This window comes from Anas platyrhynchos, chromosome 1, assembly GCF_047663525.1.
Source record: "Anas platyrhynchos isolate ZD024472 breed Pekin duck chromosome 1, IASCAAS_PekinDuck_T2T, whole genome shotgun sequence".
NCBI classification, from domain to species: domain Eukaryota; kingdom Metazoa; phylum Chordata; class Aves; order Anseriformes; family Anatidae; genus Anas; species Anas platyrhynchos.
In genome coordinates, this window is record NC_092587.1 from 119215179 (window position 1) to 119235221 (window position 20043).

Sequence of the window (20043 nt, forward strand, 5' to 3'; positions counted from 1 at the left end):
ATTTTCCAAAGTAATCTATTATCTTCCCAACAGCAGAAGCGATTTCATTGTGCTACGTTAGCATAAACAAAGGTATTTAAGGTGCATTAAAGAGATTAGCCTACTTAGTAGAAGTTTCTTTATTAAAAGCTATGGCAAAATAAAAGACAGAGAGAAACTACCCACTTCTCCCAATGGTAAAACATCACCTGTTCCATCTTCAGCACTCAAATACAACTCCAAAACATTTATTAATATTAGAGAACTAAAAGTTAGGCAAGTTAGGTCCCTGGAAACTATGTTACTGGTAAAGGACTGGGAACACATTCGTTACAGTTTCTTGAAACAAGTTACTCTCTCTGCAAGGAGTGCTTAGGGGTAATGCCAGGTGAGCTCCTAGAACAGCAGTGAGCAAACCAGCTACTCCCAAGTCCTCCAGAGTTTTGGCTACAGTCCCCCAGGGATGCTAAACTTCACTGCATATGAGGCAGCATAAAAAAAGCAGTGAGATGAGTTCCATCGTAGCGAGTTACAAGCCACCCACAACAGCTTTCTGTCCACAGCCTTGTGTGTCCAGCACAAAGCTGTGGCAATGTGAGACAGGTGATGGGCAGCTGAGCACAGGAGAGGCACCATCAGCAAGAGGCCAGAACTGAAGAAACTTCAAGCTCCACGTCATCTGCCCACAGTCCACACAATATTACTCTCTGAAAACCACAACAGAGCGACTGAATATCGGCATCCCCATCTGTACTACTGCCATGATTACACTCAGACTTTATTATCTGTTACCACACTAGTTACATACTTCCAAAGGCCAGAATACTCCTGATACACTGCATGCCAGTAGTAAAACAGGAGAAAACAAGAAAGGAATTAGCTCAGCCAACAGATTTAGAAAGCACTGACTTTGAAGTAGACAAGGTATTTGACTAACATTGTGGTATTAACAAATAAACGTGGTTTGGGCCAGGGAGGCCTGCAATGCTAATGTGATCACATCCCAGTTCCACTTCTGTATTTCAATACTCAAGATGTTGAGGTGTGTAATTACTGTGGTGCTTCCAACAATGGCTGCAAACAAACCACAGTTAAGGTGTCAAAAAGCACTTGCTTAAAGTAACATTTTGCATAAGTAAAGACCTTAAAATTTTAAGATGATTCAAACTGAGTTTCTCTGCACCAAGGATCAACTGAGCAAAAACTTATTTTTTTTACCATCCCATCCCACACATACCTACTGTTTAATAGGCATCTGCACCCAATTATAGCCTTGTAAACATGCCTGGCATGTGACCTGGCTGCAGATGCAATCACATAATCACACCTCTAATCCTTGAGTAGCCTCTGGAACCACTGTTGGCTTCAATTCAAAGATGCCTGCAGAAGAATATTCAACTGGCTGTAAATGGTTTAAAGTCACACTATAATGATACTAGGAACAATGAAATAAACAGTTTTGTACATTAAGCTTCCCTTGATTGAACCATTCAAATAAATAAAACCAAACAACCAATCCGTCCCATGGGTGTCAGAACACGCCCCAATCCAACTTTGGATTGCTCTTGTAGCAGAGGAAAGCAAACGCTTTTTACTGCCATGTAACAACTTTATAAAGATTTTTAGCTGGAACATCGTTAAAGAAATCAAATACAAGAAGCTAAGCTATTACAGCATTTCCAATACAATTTTCTCACACTTGTTTTTAGGCCCACAGTCATGCTATTTAAACATGTTCTATCACAAAAAAAAAAAAAAAAAAAAAAAAACAGGAATTATTTTTCTCTGCAATAGGTAATTTTTAAGATTATTTATAGCTAAAAACTTCTCCCACACCACATATATCACAATGATCATTTGTTACAGAAGCCTTTTTATTTACTGGGTGACACATCCCATAGCTTTTGGAGTACACTGCTTCACAGCCTGGAAACAGCTAGAAAGCAATATAACATTTAGCCACTGAGCTTATCTAGTCATTTCATACAGACATAGTAAGTTCCACAAAGAGAAAAAAGAAAAGCAGTCAATGTTTAAAGCTGAGCTCAGCTTGCTGTTGTCACTTGCTCTGAAGTAAATGACCGGCTAAGTCACTAAAAACCACAGCTGAGTGGTTTGGCAAGCTGTTTTATGATGAGCATTCATTCATTTGTATGAAAGAAGGCCAACAGCTTCAAAAAGCTCCTGGATGGCAGGAAGGCAAAGGGAAACATAGTAAAGAAGTATATGGCAACATAAAACTAAAAATAAAACTGACAAATTGCTGACCAATTGGTCTCTTAAATTAGGGTAAAGTTACACAATCTCACTTGCCAATTCTTGATTCAATTTCACTGTGCATATGGCATACAACAACTTCGCAGGTGTGTCACCTGATGGCCTAGAACAGCTCAGAGTACCGAAATGGAGCGTAACTCATCAAAGCGGGCACGACAATAATACCATTAGCTCACACTGATGAAACAGGAGTGTCAAACAATCAAGATATTCCTTCTCTTCTTTTTATTCATTTATGCAATGATCAATTTTGTCCATGTTTGAAAACTATTTTGACAAATTCAATAAATGAGGAATATGGAAATACAATGTGATTTGTCTTCATCACACAAAAGGCAACATACAATCCCAAGGCAAGAAAAACCTGGAAGAAGGAAATCCATTTTTCACACAACAGGGATACTGCCTGGGGATGGGACTAAAGCATAATTAGGTTTCTTCTGTGGTCTGTGGGCAAGCATTTCAGTGACAGCTGTTGCTAGGAAAAAAATCAGAAGTTATAATCAATCACTGTTCCCTCTTAGGAACCTATTTTGTGTTGCTTTGTGTGCTTTAGTATTTGCTTTGCTTTTCTCCCTTTCATTATGGTCTGTCACCCTTGTAAGCTGTCAGCATCTAAATGGACGAGTGTTATCTATCTACTATTCCTCCTCTTCCATCTATGATAAAAGACACCAAAAATGTCACAGTGTTGACACCAATTAAACAAAAACATCAGGCACTGAGACAGCATGTTACCAGGTGGAAAGGGATTTATTATGTAGAGTACAAAGATCTTGTTTCCCAAACAAGTCATACATTATTCTGTGGCCTTGGTCATGATTAGAAACAAAAGAAAAGGAGTCAAAATCATCTTAACCCTAAATACAAGTCAAATCTTCATAAAATACAGAGTACTTTTAATTACTTCACAGTAAGAACCAAAGGATAATGAGAAGACTACTTAACTGGAAAAATAATAATCTTTTTAGCAAGTGGCTAAGAAGTACTTGCCTAGTAATTCCACTACCAAGAAGATACTAGTAACCTTCCCGTGTTTATAATGAAATACTTCATTAGATATGTATGGTTCTCTCACTCCCCCAAGCAACTAGAAGCAGCTCTTGCTACACAACAGTTACAACCCTGTAGGTTTACAAGGCACTGAGACAGTTCTGGAATAATGCTACTAAACAGCAAATAATAGTTTCCACAACAGTTCTGCAGAGTACCAGGTCAAACAAAATTGTGAGAACAACTGAGTTTGTATGTCACAGAGATAATCATGAGATTTTATCACAAGTATCACGTTTGTACCAAAATTTATAAGGATGATGAATCGTCCTCCTTGCCAGGACGTACAACTACTGACTGAATAGCTGTGAACTACAGGCTGTGGCTGGAAAAAATCCTGCAGTAAATCAGCTCGCTGTCAGATTTCCCGATTCACAAACTCCAAATGTTGGCCCTACTAAATGCAGTGTAAAAATTATATGGGGGAGGAGTGGCTGCCACATCCTATTTTAGGAGTCAAAGTGAGCCAGAAAGGATATATATTCCCTTCCAAGAATATATAAAATTAAACATGTACTAACAGTATCAGAAAACGTCTACTTCAAATCCATGGTACAGCCCATCCGTATTTCCATGTTTAACAGTTACTAAAAGCCAATGTCCAACAAACTGCAAAGCCACTAGAACATTGTTTAATACGTAACTGCTTCAGAAAGTGAGCTTCCTTCTCAAAAGTGACATTAAATTTCCTCATAGAATACATGTCTTCGAGCTTTGCTATGGAGGCAGAGGTGTCTGCAGGTCACCAGCGTGAGTCCCTACCAGGAATTTAATGCTGTCCCGGACAAGGAGACGTCTGACAGCTCCTACACAAGGTAAATGATCCTCAGCATCAGCTCTTGCTCCCAGATCACAAATTAACTGCCACACTTAGCATTCACTTGTAAGATATTCAGAGCAGGCTTTGTCGTAAGATGCATTTACACTGGTCAAAATACAGTGAGTACTCCGACAAGAGACTTCTACAAATTGAAACACTGAACTCCTGCAGAAGTAAGTATGGACTCGTTACTATTTCCTCAAGCCAGAGGTTTCAGGAAGACTGAAGACAACAGTCATGATCTAAGAATAAGAATGTGTCACTTGGCTTGTCATATAAAAGTAATAAAATTTTAGAGTAAACTACACTCGCAAATCCACTGTTACACATGCATATTGCTACTCACATAATTAGCTTCAACATCTCCCTCACTTCTGTTCACCTTCACCCTTTGATTCAGGCTTCTCCCTGTTAAAATGTTTGCTCTAAATAAACGGGTTGCTAGCAATAAAACTGAAAGAAACTATTGTCCGTCTGCAGAGCAGAAGCAGCATAATCAGGTTAGTCATCTGAGACGGCTGATATTTCTGTACAGGCACACAGCTGCACTTCATGCATTCAGTGGTATACCATCCCAATTTTGAACCAGCTATTTGATTTACTTGGGTGGCTCAGGGCAAACAATTTCACTGTGAAATAAGAGTTTGGCCATCTCTCTGAGTCAGCTAAAGCTACAACAACTACAAGATGGAAATTCACTCTTCCGACTTAACCATGCTATGAGTAAGCAATAGGATGGGCAATTAATGGCAACAGAAACTTTCCAAAATAAAGTTTCATTGTTAAATAAGCCTGAATTAAAGTAGATAAAAAGAAGAGAAAGAGTTCTAAGCCAACCATTTCAAATAAATGATTGGGTTTCCTGCTTCTGAAATAGCCATCATAAAATTGTCAGAGGTAACAGCAATAATGTCATAAATGAAAATTAAAAATAACAAGACGAGTAGGATTCCTCTGACATGCATCCCGTGAGTTTTTATATGACAAACCTTGAAAATACTCTGTGTTAAGAACACTAGCTGAACCCAAAGATTTCTATTTTGTTGAAAACTGCATATGTAGAAGAGCACTACAGGATGAGATGCAGACAATTTCTGTAACAGCACTTGTCTCAAACTTTCAAATTTTGCTGCACCACAAAGAAAGCAATTGCAAAACATATTTCTACTTGTCAAGAAGCATTCCTTCTAATGCAGAGAGAAAAGAAGAAACTAACCAGAATTAGTTTCAATTTAAATGATTTATGTAAATTTATTAGCAGCCCATGTAACTGACAACGGTGCCAAAAGCAACATCTATTGTAAAGGCTGCCCCTGCACTGCATGCACTGGAACTCTTACACCCAAAACAACAAGCTGAGAGATTACAAAGCAGAAAGAATAATGGGGTCCTGGGAAGCACAGGCACCTACACAACTGTTTCTGGCCTGACCACTACCAGCCTACCCTCACTCTGGAGACCTTAAACTAGAAGAAATACACTAGACTAGAAACACAAGGAGCTGAGCGAGAAGACGAGAAAACCTGCTTTCAGGATCCACAGCAAACACACACTAATGGAGGATATGACTCTACACAGAGGAAACAGAGGAGGGAAGTGGAGAGGCACATAAACAGGAACAAAAAAATATGACAGAAATAGGGAGGGGGCCAACACAGAAAAAACACGGAAGAGACAGGAGTCAATACAGAGCAGCACAAAGATTACACTAACTGCCTACATTTCTCTGATGTGACTAAGTGCTATAAAATATGGTGGGCAAGTGACGCAGCACGCCCATCTTTTGTATCACGCCAGAAGAATTTATTACCAAACTGTAACATGGACTTTGCCTACTCTGTGATACATTCCAACAACTCTTTGCATGAATAACCATAAGACTGTCACAATGACAGACCACAAGAGGTGACATACAGCATTAATTGTATTATCTATATATGTTTACTTTCATACGATAATATTTTAAGATATATAAATAATGTGTATATATTATTTATACACATTATGTATGTATATATAGATAGATAGATAGATAGATAGATAGGAACATCGATGCTTAAGGGCATGTTGCATATGAGGAATTCCTGTACCCAATTTCCTAGTGAAACACAACAGATACTTTAAAATAAGGTTAATCTGCCACCATATATATGTCTATATAGATATAACCAGATATCATATACGTATGTGATATAAACTCTAGATCAAACTTTGTTTTGCTTTAGGCAAGGGGAGGAAGAATACCTTAAAATTAGATCTTTGTTTATGCAATGCAATTTTTGTTCTGCTAAGGCCACATTCATCTTCATTCTCTACAAAGAATACTAACAAGATACAAGTCTGTCTGGTGGGAGGAAAGCTTTGAGATTTCCTAAGCATCTTCCATAATCAAGTTCTATGCTACAGGTGTTGGAGAGAGAAACCTGGGTGGTGTAGGGTAATGGTTAAATAATCAATACTCAGATAAAGCTGTAGCTGCCCTGTCTGTTGCATTGCTTCAGTGGCAAATCTCCATGAGGAAGTCTAGATATTTCAGACCCACTTGTTCCATAACCTTAGGCCAGAAATAGGACAGCCAAAATAGATAATGGAAAGACCAGAATACGAATACAATTGTTCATCCTAAGATGCACTGATGCATTCCTGCCAAAATTCTTGTACAGCTTCAGAGGACTTGAACAGTAACCAGCAGCTTTACTTGATATAAGCTTCAGTGTCCTCTTCCTTACAGAGAATCTGGCACTAAGTCAGATATTTTAATACCAAAGCAAGCATGCTGAGAGACCACAGATAGCAGCAGTAAAAGTGCAGCTACCAACACTGAGCTTTTCCACAACAATATTGACTTCCACTTCACACTGCAAGTAACTTTTGTGCTTTTCCATGAGCCCTGGACAGATGACAGGACCAAAAACTGCTTTTTTTGACATTTTAATAATCTCTAAATTAGAAGCTTTATGCATTTCAATCACTTTGCTATATACCAGCATGAAATGATGCTACAGACCATGCTTTACCTGCCTTTAAAGACCTTTAAGTCATGACTTCAGTAGGTTAAGGAAAACTGTACTTACAGTCCTGACACCTTGATTACTCCCTAATATTGTATGTATGCAAAGGCAAGTTATCAGTAGTCAAGTCACATTTGTTTATTTTTGTTGGTCTGGTACCAGGCTAGAAAGTTTCAGAGCCAGATGATGAGATTAACACAATTTGTGGTAGAAGCGTGCATCACAAATCTTAGCAGGAACATGTTAAACAACTCTGTGGCTGCATAAAACTGGGCTTACAGTAGAAAAAAAAATAAAGGTAAAGAGACTCTTTGCTAATAGCTAGTCTTTCCACAGTTGACTTTGCTTGTAACTTCTTAGCGTCATACAGCCATGCAAGCTTCACTTCCATCAGGTCCAGTTATAGGGAAAAAAAAAAAAAAGGTATAAATCTGACCACATTGCAAATGAACAAAGCACATTTTCTGAAACTTCCAAGAATAGGTATGACTTTAAGGCATTTCATCCAAAACTGTCTAAAATCACAATGTTAGCTTTTAAAATGTTATTTTTATGCTGTATCAAGCATATCCTTGAAACGCAAGTTAAACATGCATGTTAAATGCTTAAAGCAATCAGTATCTCTCTAAAGCCAGATCATTTCCACACTGATCTGCCCTGGTGTACTCCATTAAGGCTGGTAGGATAAACTGCTCTGATTTCATTTCCCTTTTAGGAAGCTACCCACATAATCCTGCTTTAGAGGAAAAAAATAAAAAGGCTCAAAGACAGCCCAAACTTAAAATAGTTACAAACTCACTCTACTCTTCAAGACATTTGGATTATTTCACGTGCCTAAAACAAGATGCTGTCCACAAGCTCAAGGTAGATGCATCCCCCACAAGCGCAGCCCTTTTTAGCAGACTTCTCCATTGCCTTATGTGGGGTCCCGTGGATAACTTGGTAGAACAGTAGCAAACGAACTGCCCGAAATGTTCTTTACACTACTCTAAAATTACCCTTGTATTTGTGCTGTGCTCAACGCTATTCACCTTCACAAGAATGAAAGAGCATAACAGATATCCCATGATCTGAGTGGCTGCAGATGCAAGCTACAAGAGCTTTTGTCTTTCACCTAGTAAGAGTACCACTTTTTTTTTTTTTCTTAGATGCTGCAGCAAAGAAGCATAATACGCATAATAGTCTTTAGCTAGTTCTTTAATGAATCTCCAATTTCTTTACTGTTCAGCTTTGGCAGTATGCATATGGTTTGTAGAGCAAAACAATATGGAATACATCCAGCTCTCCACTTAGACACAACTAATTTGAATCTGAAACACAGGTCTCTTGGTCTAACTCCCAGGAGTCTTAGAAGAACATCATCTGCTGAGAACACAGAAGGAAAAAAACAAAGGTCATACCTTTCCACAAATCAAATGTAGTCCTGTATACAAGAGGTTACACAGCAGAAAAATCTAAGATTTAAAATGAATTGCAGTCACCCCCCACCAGCTGAACACACTGCCACCTGGGTATTCCCCTGCAGCCTATGACAGACAACATCTGCCCTACACACATGAAGGGCACGAAGCAGCATGAATCACCGAACAGTTTGGGTTGAAAGACTACCTGGTTTCAACCCCCCTGTCATGGGCAGGGATGCCACCCAATAAACCAGGTTGCCAAGGGCCTCGTCCAACCTGGCCTCGAACACCTCCAGGGATGGGGCATCTGCAGCTTCTCTGGGCAACCCATTCCAGTGCCTCACTGCCCTCACAGTAAAGAATGTCCTCCTAGCATCTCATCTTAAATCTCCCCTCTGTAAGTTCAGCCATTCATTACCCCTTGTCCTATCACTTACAGATTTGTAGATTTCAGAAGCCCAAGTACATTAAAATAACATTGTAACCTGATGCTTTGAATCTGCAGTCACAGTGTGAGTAGTCACACCCACTGCTTAGCCAAACAGCCCCAGTGACTTCTTCAGACTCTTTAGCAGACCTTGGGCACTCAGGGCCAACTAATTCTCCACTGCTGTGTGAACAGCTTAACCTATGGGGTTACTCGTAATTCATCTATCTTCTCACTACTGATTTTGTCTGATTTTCAAGTTAATTAAAAACAAAATTCACATAAATTTGAACACTTTTAAGTGTTCTTGTAAGAAAATGTATACTGAGCTCTTGATACACCTATGTTCCAATACCAATTACTTTGCTTGATAATTTGTCATGTTTCCACACCCAGCCATTCACTTTGATCAGAAGAGCAGCTTTCTACATACTTGAAAAGTGAGTTAACTGGAGACACAGATAAAATACCCTAATGAGTCACTGCCTTAATCAACAAATTTCCAAGTATGCAGAAGAATAAAGACATTCTTTATGTAGTTATACATGCTCAGATTAACTGAACAGGTTCCAGAAAACAGACTGCACATGAAGAAAAGCAGGCTGCAAGTTCAAACACTGTAGTATCGACTACACAGCAAAGTATTTAGTACATACATCGCAGCTGCCAATAACTGAACATCATCATGAAAGAACTGTAACATGCATGTTTAAACTGTATGCAGGGTGAGAATTTGTAATCATGTATTACAACAAACAGCTTATGAAGTTCACATGATTACCTTTTACTCTCAAATGAGAGCCAAAGAATTAAAGGAAATCTCACTACAAGAATTCTAAATGATGCATCCCAATCTATAGAATTGCTCAGATAGCCGCTCTTAGATTTGAAAATTCAATTTTATTACTTTATATTTTGAGTTATTTTATCAATTAGTGGTGTTAACAAATATGCCTCTATAGAGAAGGTTATATAACAGAATAGACATAACCTGGACTAATTTGGGAGTCATTAGAAAGACTTAACTTGCTAGCAGTACCTATAATATTAGAACTTACAACTACGAATGATATTTCCAGAAAGAAAGGGAAAAAAAAACTGCTCAAATGCCAGAAGTGCAAAATAATTAACAGCAGGGAAACAAAAAATATTAAACCTGACTATACTCAAATAGCAAGCTTCTGAGAAAACTTTCTTGAACAGGGAACTTAAGATCACCCCTGCTTATTTGAGGGCTGCAGTCTACTTCCCTTACATGAAGAGAGAGAGAAATAGGCAGTTATAAGGTAAAAGGAATACTGAACATCCAAATGCTATAATTTTCTCTGCAGCATAGGGTGTCAGTCACAGCTGAGAACACTGAAACAAACAATAAAAACCACAACAGAACAATCCCCAAAAAGGAGATGGGCTTTTCCTGTTGTTGAACTCTGAAAAACATTAAAAATTGAAACAAGTGAGCATTAGCTACAAAACAACCTCTAACTTGAGGAATTAAGTTTTGGAGGAACAAAAAAACCTTTGTCCTAGGACATATTTGTCAACATAAAATGATACAGCACAAACCATCAGCTGTACTGGGTGCTTCCACAAGAGCAAACTATCACATAGGCAGTCTGGTCTGACTGTTTCATAATCACTTTAATCCAGCAAAAATACAGCAATTTGCTTCTCCTTTCCCTAGTCTGTTTGCTCCTCCCAAGGGCACTTGAACAAATGCTTAGGGACCAAATAGCGAATGGATTATTAAAGCTGAACTCTTATTTACAACCACCAAACACTAGCTCAACCCTGATCACTTCTCTGATTTACCTCAAAACCACATGAAGCCTTGTGCCAGGACAAATGAAAGATGCTGGGGCAGAAGCAGTTAGCCAGGGGGGAGAGCAGTGTCAGACCAAAATGATCACAAGATCTCACTAGGAATATCTCTGGAGCAGACTTTTCCTTTAAGTAAAGGCAAAAAGTGCTACAAATCTGACTGTTCTGATATTAGGTCAGTCCAAGCCATACACCTGTGAGCTCTTTTTAGCATCTTTCTGCCTGTCTGGGTTAGTACAGCCACCTCATAGCTGCAGCCTTTCAAGAGACCAATGTATCTGGAAGTCTCAAATGCTCAGTATGACCACTGGAGAAAATGAGAAACTAGAAATCTTGTTTACATTGTTAAGTGAATCAGTACAGTACCCTGTAACATCCAAATGATCTACATTAAAGCAAGACAGGAACCCAAGCCTTGGAGAGGGGGGTGGCTGTTTCAGCATCCCTGAAATCCCTCCTGAGTCATCTTTTTTTGTTTGTTTGTTTGTTTGTTTGCAAGAATCAGGAAAACTTCTTAGCCAGGACCACAGGAAAAAAAAAAAAAAGGCTATCCTATACATCCAGATGAGCTGTGGAGGAATTTTAGCAAGCAAGAAACAGTGAAAACTTACACAGAGGGCAAGCTATGCATACCTGTATGATGCTGGAAAAAAAATGTCAGTATTTCAATGGGATACATGGCAGTGATATGATGTTAACCTGGTGTCATGAAAGAATTAAATCAAACACCTAAGCCCAAGTTTGCAAGCCTCACAGATCCTTCCTGAAAAGTTAATCACTAGAAAACTGTAAAGTTATATGGGTAGTTCCTGAATATTTTAATCATCTTGGGTTTGTACCTTATTTAATAAAACTAACAGACTTAATGTACTCTAATGTATCTTTAATAACAACTTATAATTCACTTTTGAGGTTTGTACCTTGGTAAACTCATGTAATGCTTAAACATTATTTTTTTCATAGCTAGCAATTTAAGTAACTGTTAATGGAACCCCAGCTAAATACTGTCTAATACAATTGCCATACAACTATTTTACTGCTTTTCAGGAAGACACTGCTGAAATCACCACCACCGCTCCAACAAATGTAATGTGGAGTGCCTGCCTACAGGGCAACCTTCTCATGGCATTGTGTTGTGCTGTACTCACCGCCGGGTAACCAGCAGCTATGATCTTCATGCTACACAACACAGGACCACTGCTACTTGTGAACAAATAAGCAAAACCATCATGTTTCTCTGACTGCTTTCAATTTCTTTAGTTTAATAAAAATTAAGATTATGTGAATTATGTAAACGTCATATAAATGTAAATATTCTACTGTACTCAGAAATAACTTGCCTTAAACATTTAAGCATACCCCATACTTGCTCGGAAAAAGAAAAAAATCAGTAAAAAAAAAAACAACAAAATGAACAGGAAAACAGACAAAAAAGGTCTTAGCAAGTCTAAGTGCATTCCCCCTAAGCATGTGGAGTTTTCATTTTCTGAACAGACTAAATAGCCTGTGCCATAAATAGTTTCAGTTAAAAATGAGTGCAGCTTATGTAAGCATGTGGCAGTCGTCATAAGCATTTTTTACTGACAGCAATACAACAAACGGTGGCAAATGAAGTATATAAACATGCTCTATTCAGAAAGTAGCATTTAGAAACTTTTCAAAATACCAGTAAGGTTTACTATAAACTACTACTACCAAATCTTAACACCAAATGTTCATTCTGTGAATGAGCAAGAGAATAGAGTGATCACCAAAGAATGTACCAATGTTTGGGCTCAAGCAAATTCATTCAGAGTAGCCCCAAAGAAATTTGTGACAGTCATGAGAGCACAGCCTTTACTATAAGACACGTCTGTACTCTCTCAAATCTGTATTCCATCACATAAGGAAAAAAACAAGAAAAAAAAATAAAATACTAATTTAATAACATTTTTCCCTTCTTAATCAAAGACCATCATAAAAGCTTAAGCCTTTTTCTTCCCCTTGCCCTTCTTCTAGCACTCTGTATGTTCTTAAAAAAGCTTTACCTTTCAGACCTTTCAAAAACCATGAGATATTAGGACAATTCTTCAGACTTCTCTACAGAAAGAGGGACTAAAAGTATCATGTAGATCTTAACAGAAATCAATAGAAGGGAAAAAAATAAGAGAACTTTGGTGGGGTTTTTTGTTTATTTCATTTTAAATTGAATTCATGCAAGAATAGCTACAACTTCTTTTGGTCCTTTTCTGCCAGTGCCTTAACACTACCTCTCCCCCCCCATCCAGTTCTTGCAATTCTTGCAAAGTCCATAGAGAGTAATTTCCACAGGGATTGGTTCAATGCATCCAAGACTGGCAATAAAAAGAAGGCTTTCTCCCTCTACCTTAAAAAGTATGCAGAATGTTCTCTTTGAGAATATATGGATTCCTTAAAATATGAGAGAAGCAGAAGCTCTTCTGTCGTCTTTTCCATTGTTTCCAAGAGGAGAATCCTCCACCAGATATCAGACACCTGCTCAATAAAGCTTTCCTTTGACCTGCAGGCAGACATACATGAGAACAAACTGCACAAGGGCTTCTGCAAATGAAAAGCCCAGGAGCTGTGTAGATACAAACGGAACAATGTAAGCTGCTGCCTCCCTGCCCCGATCACATCTTGGGTAACATATGCTCTTCGGAGACCCGTCATGCATTTTTGTTACAACTTTTACAGAAAGCTGTCTCAGTTAGGGAAAAGCAGCTTTCAAGTGACTGTGTGTTCCTCCAGAAATAGAAGTACTGCTTGTCACAGTACTAGCAGTGTCTGTGTTGTTGGTTCTGCTGCCTTGCTGCCTAACAACAGCAAAGATCAGTGAAGTTCCCTCAATGTCCGTGTCAGTACAGGGAGATGCCATCCACTTAAAACTAAAGACACCAAGGCTTGCTCTAAAGAGTTGCTGGAAGAGCAAGTTTCTTTCCTGTATTTGGAAAACTTGACCAAGTTGTTCTTTACAGAAGCTGCTCATTCATCTCCCTCTCACAGACCCCTTCCTCCTAGATGAGGAAACTGTTTCAACACTAAACTTTGCTGACCCTTTATTTTCTTTCCTCTCTCTTTAAAATACAATAGACGGTCTTTTCTAAAGACAGATAAAGAACCTGATCTGAGTCAGGTCTCTTAGGCCTAATGCTCCCTTCAGCCTTGTGTACCTCAGCTCCCAAGCCTTAAAAGGGCTAGCAGGTAGAACACTTAGTTGACTTGGAATTTCTCTGAAGCAGAAGTAGCATTTACTGTATCCAGCAAGGGCTTCAAAAGCAAAGAGGTAGACTGCAGTTAAGTCTGTATTCTGACATCTCAAACTTCATTGCACTGCAACAGATATGACAGAGACAGTTACACCCTATTCCTTTAAAATGGATATTCCAAGAAAAAAAAAAAAAAAAACAAACAGGTTTGTTACAAAAAAAAAAAACAACAACACTCAAACATAAAAGGAAGCTGGACATGAACAGAGACATCTCACCACTGCTACCTGCTAGTGGCACAGGCACACACTGAAGACTAATGTCTTCAACACAGAAGCAAGAAAAAGTACAAACCACGTACATCACCCTGACGAGTTACTCAGAAGCTCACAACACACGACCCATTTGCAGCCTGACAGTGAGATCTGTTTTGAAATACCTGCACAGAACACTGCTGCTCATACAGAAGGAATAGTAAGCAAACTTCTACAACTACATTTTTCACAATCCTGCTCTAGCAGCAGGAAACAAAACAGAGCTCCAGACTACAGTAACTGTTGCCCTACACTGTCCATTTGAAATTTACTAGTGAATTGCAATGCCGACCTACAACAGCATTAAAAGGTCCCGTTTTAAAAAACTATGTCTCATACAAGAGTTCTGAGTTCAGTTACAATACTTACTCAGCAATCTCAGGGTTAGTAAAGTCACATCTGTACACTATCAGACCACATAGGAGCAAAAACTTGATTTTGTACAATTGGCACTCTTGTAGAATTACCCAGAAAATGAAGTGGTTTTTTTTTTTTTTTTTCCTTTTTACCACCTTCAAGTCAGCAGGGGGAAGAGAAGGATAATATTTGACAGAGAAGTGCTCGTTAGTATAAATTCATCCTATTAATATACTGTTTTGAGCAAGTATGAAGGAATAGAGTAAAACTGTACCAAATGAACACTTTGCCTTATCTGGATATGTCACTTTTGACCTGATGTTAGCAGCGTTACAGCGAGAGTCACTACTCCATCAACACAATCTTAGCAGTTTCAGAAAAGTGAAGCAGGCACATTTCAACAGCAACGCTCCACAAGTGACCTAGCACGCAGCCCACTGATTCTGCAAGCTGATCTTCAAGGACATCAACAGGAAAGGCAAATTTTAAGTTCCCTTCAGAATTTGCACAAAGTCTGGGTAAATACAGAACCCCTTACACCTTTCCTAACTACTACTGATGGCATGCCCAACACGAAAACCCAAGGCAGAACATAAATCCCTGACTCCTTCAAGTGTTAGCAGTAAGTGTCCGTGGCTTGAGTTAAGCCACAGTGTACAAGCTCCCCACAAAACAGAAAGAATTATACTTGAGGATTTATACACTGTGTGACAAATGCAATCACATCCAAAGAATAAAAGAAGCCTTTCACCAGCTATTTTCAATAGTCTGTAACATTGTAAACCAGCAAAAATTTCTCGGACAGATGAGACTTTGGGCCAAAAAACTTTGAATACAGCCAAGGAAGGGAAAAAGGAAACCTTAAAGCCACAACCAGATTAAAATAGTAGCACTACCACGGATCTCATGATCAAACTTGAGCAGTCAACACTGAAAACATTTTAGAAAAGTATCCATACTTTTTTCTGCCACATCTGAGACAAATGTTGGTAGTATTTGACTTTTTTTCCTAAAAGCATCCCTAACTCTACCATGATTTCACAGAAACTGATCCACTTTTCCAATTAGCATACTTTACAGTGGACATACAATTTCATTGGAATGTGAGCATTCTATTAAAGCACATCAAGTGCGGAACGTGACTAACTGCACGCAACCTGCTGAAAAGTGCTTTTAAGAAAACATTCTTAACTATCCATCAGCAAGCCCACACATAAGGAGCAAAACATCTATCCTTAAGCTGTGATAGGCTACTGAACACTGCTATAGCACAACGACCTTTAACTCTAGTCTGTAGCTTCACTGTTTGCTTACAAAGCCATCCTGCTGTACACAACCTCTGAAAAGAGAAAAAGGAGAAGTAACTTTCCCTATGATAGAGATAGGTTAGGGCAGAACCCAGTAATGCATTGAAGATGTCTTTAGAACACCATAGCTTTAAATTCAGGCCCTGAGGAAAAACAAAAAGCCTACCCGGAATCCAAGAACTATGGCTTCTTAAGAACACAAAGTTGTATATAACCTTAACGGAGATGAAACTCTTCACTTTTGTACTATATTGCTGTGCTGGCTGTAACGAAGCAGCACTTGGAGGAGGACAGACATTTGTAGTAGTAATCAATGGGATGCACGGACACTGAAGTATTAAATCTGCTCTGACATGAAACTGAGCAACTACATCTGATCTATCCTGTATAATTCAGCTTTTAAAGGAGAAAAAGAACAAGAAAAAAAAGTGTCTTTCTATCTTGATCTATATGGTTTATTAGCAACACTGTAATTTGCCTCACCATCTTATTGCATGCTGGATTATGACAGATGTTTTCAGCTTCTCATGCCAATAAAAAGGCTTCAATGATTCCTTTCCTGGTGGATGTGCAGATGAGTCTCCCGGATACTAGTCCTACAGTGCCACCTTCAAAGCACCAACTGACATGGCACAGAAGTTGACAACAAGCCCTCCACCTCATACAGAGTAGGAGGCCATAAAATATACTCGGTACTATAGAACCTTCTGCAAGAACAGTATCAGGTCTAACATCTTTTGTCTTAAGCTGGAGACAAATTTGTGACATATTAACATATACAGTTTGAAAGCCTTTCACAAGGATAACCAAGGGATACTTTAAGGTTTGGCAGTCTACAGGAACCTATTCCAGAAATGTTTTGAACCAACACCTTTGATATCTGCATTGAAGAAACTAAACAAGTATTTCTGAACTCTTATCTTCCCATGTGGAAGAATGCTTACATGTGCAAACTGCCACCATGACATCACCACACGCTCAAACTCAACAATATGAGTCTTGGTCTTTCACAAGACAGCTAATGTCACCCTTCAGACAACATTTTATTCTATTATGCCTCTACAGAAATAAGTCTACAGAAAGTCTACATTATTATAGATAACTGAATGAAGCTTCACCTTGTGTAAAAAAAAAAAAAAAAAAGGCAAGTATTAGGGAATTACTTTCAAATCTCTGCCAAACTTTTCTGCTGATATCAGTTTACAATGCTAGGCAGCACTACCAGTTTCAACTTTAGAAGGGTGTCGTCCCTACACCCCCCTCCCCCCATTTGTGTAAAGACTATAATAAGGACAGGAAAACACATTGCAAGAACACAAGTCACAGATATTTCTACCTTGTAACTCAAAACATGTGAATTCAAAAGTAGTCCAAAAGATGCTTGTGAACAAGTTTGAGGCTTTATACAAACTCTAGTTTCACTCTCCATCTGTCACCTGTCTTTACACACACCAAGTAACAAAAGTCTGTCACTGTAGATACCTTTATTTACATTTATGCACGCACAGATACACCTGGTTCAGCTCACAGTAGTGGAAAGAGACACACAGAAAGCAAAACATGTCGTGCTATAGTCAAGTTGAATGACTAAGCAGGCATAATAGAAATATGCAACTCTGACCCCAACCAAGAATACTTTATACTTTTGCAGGCCATCCTTCGGGGCTACTTATGCTACTTAAAACTACATACAAAACAAATCAGCACAGGATCAAAATGAGGAGAAAGCATCTACAGACTAGTAGAACTGAAAACATTCTTTCCTTTAAGTGCTACCTGATTTCTGAGAGGGGACAGAGACAAGCTATTACCTGATAACACTGAGAATCGCGTTAATGTATTCTCTTGGAACAATTCAAAAGAATCATTTACCATTAGAAACTGCTATTCCTCTGCAATTCAGCGGATAAGTATCAACACAGGCATATCGCCAAAACCTGGTGGAAAAGGCAGCCCATTTTCACAACACCTATTCATTTTATCTACTTGAATATGATGACTAACAGAAAGAAAAAGGAGCCTCAATGAGACACACAAAACAACAAAAAAGAATGGACACAAATCTCACAATATCCTCTTTACGTATATCTGCAGTCATCTACAGCAAAAGTTACAACATGAACCAGAAGAAAATAGATCATAAAAGTATAATGTGCATCCATCACCCTTACCCATCTCACTGTACCTGAAACAAAAGGCCTACAACTAAAGGCAGACTTTGCTTATTTTAGATGCTGATTTTATTTCCTTTTAATAAGGTGTGTAAAAAATGATGCATTAACTGTCTTATGAGTGAACTGAGACATGTATTTACACTCAGATACAAGTTTTAGTTGCTACTCTCAACTGACACCATTCACAGGCCAGGACAATGGGCTGACTTTAACAAATGTTGTGAAATACTTTATTTTTTAAGATTCCTGTTCCTCTCTCATTGCTAAGAGGAAATGAATTTAACATATTTCATGTAAAAAGAATTGTTAACAGAAAATATACTTGAGAAGGGGCAGGGAAAAGCAGCGTTCTTCTCACAGGTCTGAAGACCAAACTAACACTACCAGAACAGTTATGGACCTTGGCCCATGCAGGCTTTACCTGCAAGTTTTAAGAATTCTTTTATGCTTTTCCTTCTGAAAACAGAACTGACCAACCATTCTGTGATTCTGAATGGCCCTCTGATGGAACGTGAGCCTACAAGCAATCAGTTCCCAACTTCAGTAACTGTGAACACTGTTCAAGCAGCACTCAAGATACCGGACACCTCTCAGTGCACCACCAGGAATGGTCAGCTTATTCACTCGCAGTATTTATTTGGAATGGACAAAGAGGGGAAGAGGATAACTGCTGTAGAACATCACACTGACAAACTGTAACGTTCGGTAACTATAAAAGCAATGGGAAAAGCATTAGAAATAGCCAACATCCTAGCTAATTTTCAAAGTCAGAATCAATACAATAAATATTAAAAGTTACTAATGACATCTTGAAATTAAGCCTTCAAAGCCGCCTATGTCCATGCACACCTATCGGAGCAGAGCGTCTTGCTTTACATTTTGCATCACCTTGCAGCGCAGCACACCTGGCCCACACTACTTTTTGGTTGACAGAGACTCTCCCTCAAGCTCCAAAGCGCAGTTGCTCCCAGACCATCTGAGAAGCCACCTTTCCTCGCCTTGCTGAAGCAGGGAAAAGAACTGCCAATGCCAGGTCACAAGCCCTGTCTGAACGGGGGGGGGGGGCGAAACACACTAACCACAGGGCTGGATGCCTGGGAGAGGTATAACACCAAGGCGTAGGGCAGCACCTGCCTAGCATACCCAGCTACAGCGATAAGGCACCCCTACACAAACCAGGCCTGCTCGTCCCCCCAGCAGCTCCCACAACCGGCAGGACCTGCCCTCAGGACAGGAGCTCGGGCAGAACACACCTACGGCCCTGCTACCCTTGGGGCCCTTTGGGGCCCTCCCACCCCCAGCAGCACCACGGCGGCTGCTCCCCCTTCCCCTCCCTTCCCTTCCCTTCGCGGACCAACCCCCCCAGGACCCCCATGGAGGTCTCCAAGCCCCGAGTTTCCCCCCCCCCCTTTCCCTCACAGGCCGCGTTTCCCCCCCCCCACCAGGCCGGGGACGATCCCCCCCTCACTCCCGGTGCGCCCCCCGGCCCCTCACCGTGCTGCGCTGGGGGCTCGGCTCCGCCGCCGCCGGCCGCATGCCCGGCCCCTGGGCGCCCCGCCGGGCCTCCGCCACGGCGGCCGTTGGAAAAAGAGGAGGGGGCGGCAGGCGCCGGCCGCTGGAGGCGGTTGCGGGGGGGGCGGGGGGCGCGCTCCGGGTCTACCGAGCGGGGAGGGGGGGGAGGGAGGGAAGGGAAGGGGGAAGGGGGGGGCCTGGAGCAGCGGCCGCGAAGCGCTTCCGGGCTGCGGGCGGCGCCGCACGCTCAGTGCGCGGCGCTGAGGCCGCGCGGCGAGGGGAGGGGCCCGGCCTGCGCCCGCCCGGCTCCGGCATGGCGCCCGGCATCGCGAGAGAGGGAGGGGAGGGAGGGGAGGAGCGGGGAGGCGCGCGCTTAAAAAAA

General features: G+C 40.3%; 1 protein-coding gene across 4 annotated transcripts in view; it reads right to left on the reverse strand.

Moving 5' to 3' along the window:
• The window catches only part of TAB3 (TGF-beta activated kinase 1 (MAP3K7) binding protein 3), a 44239-nt gene extending 24415 nt beyond the window's left edge, over nt 1–19824 (reverse strand). For 2 of the 4 annotated variants that reach the window (XM_027449027.3, XM_027449026.3), the window contains exon 1: nt 19644–19823. The gene's annotated coding sequence lies outside the window, so the exon portion shown is untranslated. Of the gene's footprint in view, nt 1–19643 lie in introns of all 4 variants that reach the window. The other 2 variants (XR_003494666.3, XM_027449025.3) reach the window with 2 other exon arrangements.
• Between the last annotated feature and the right edge of the window lie 219 nt (nt 19825–20043).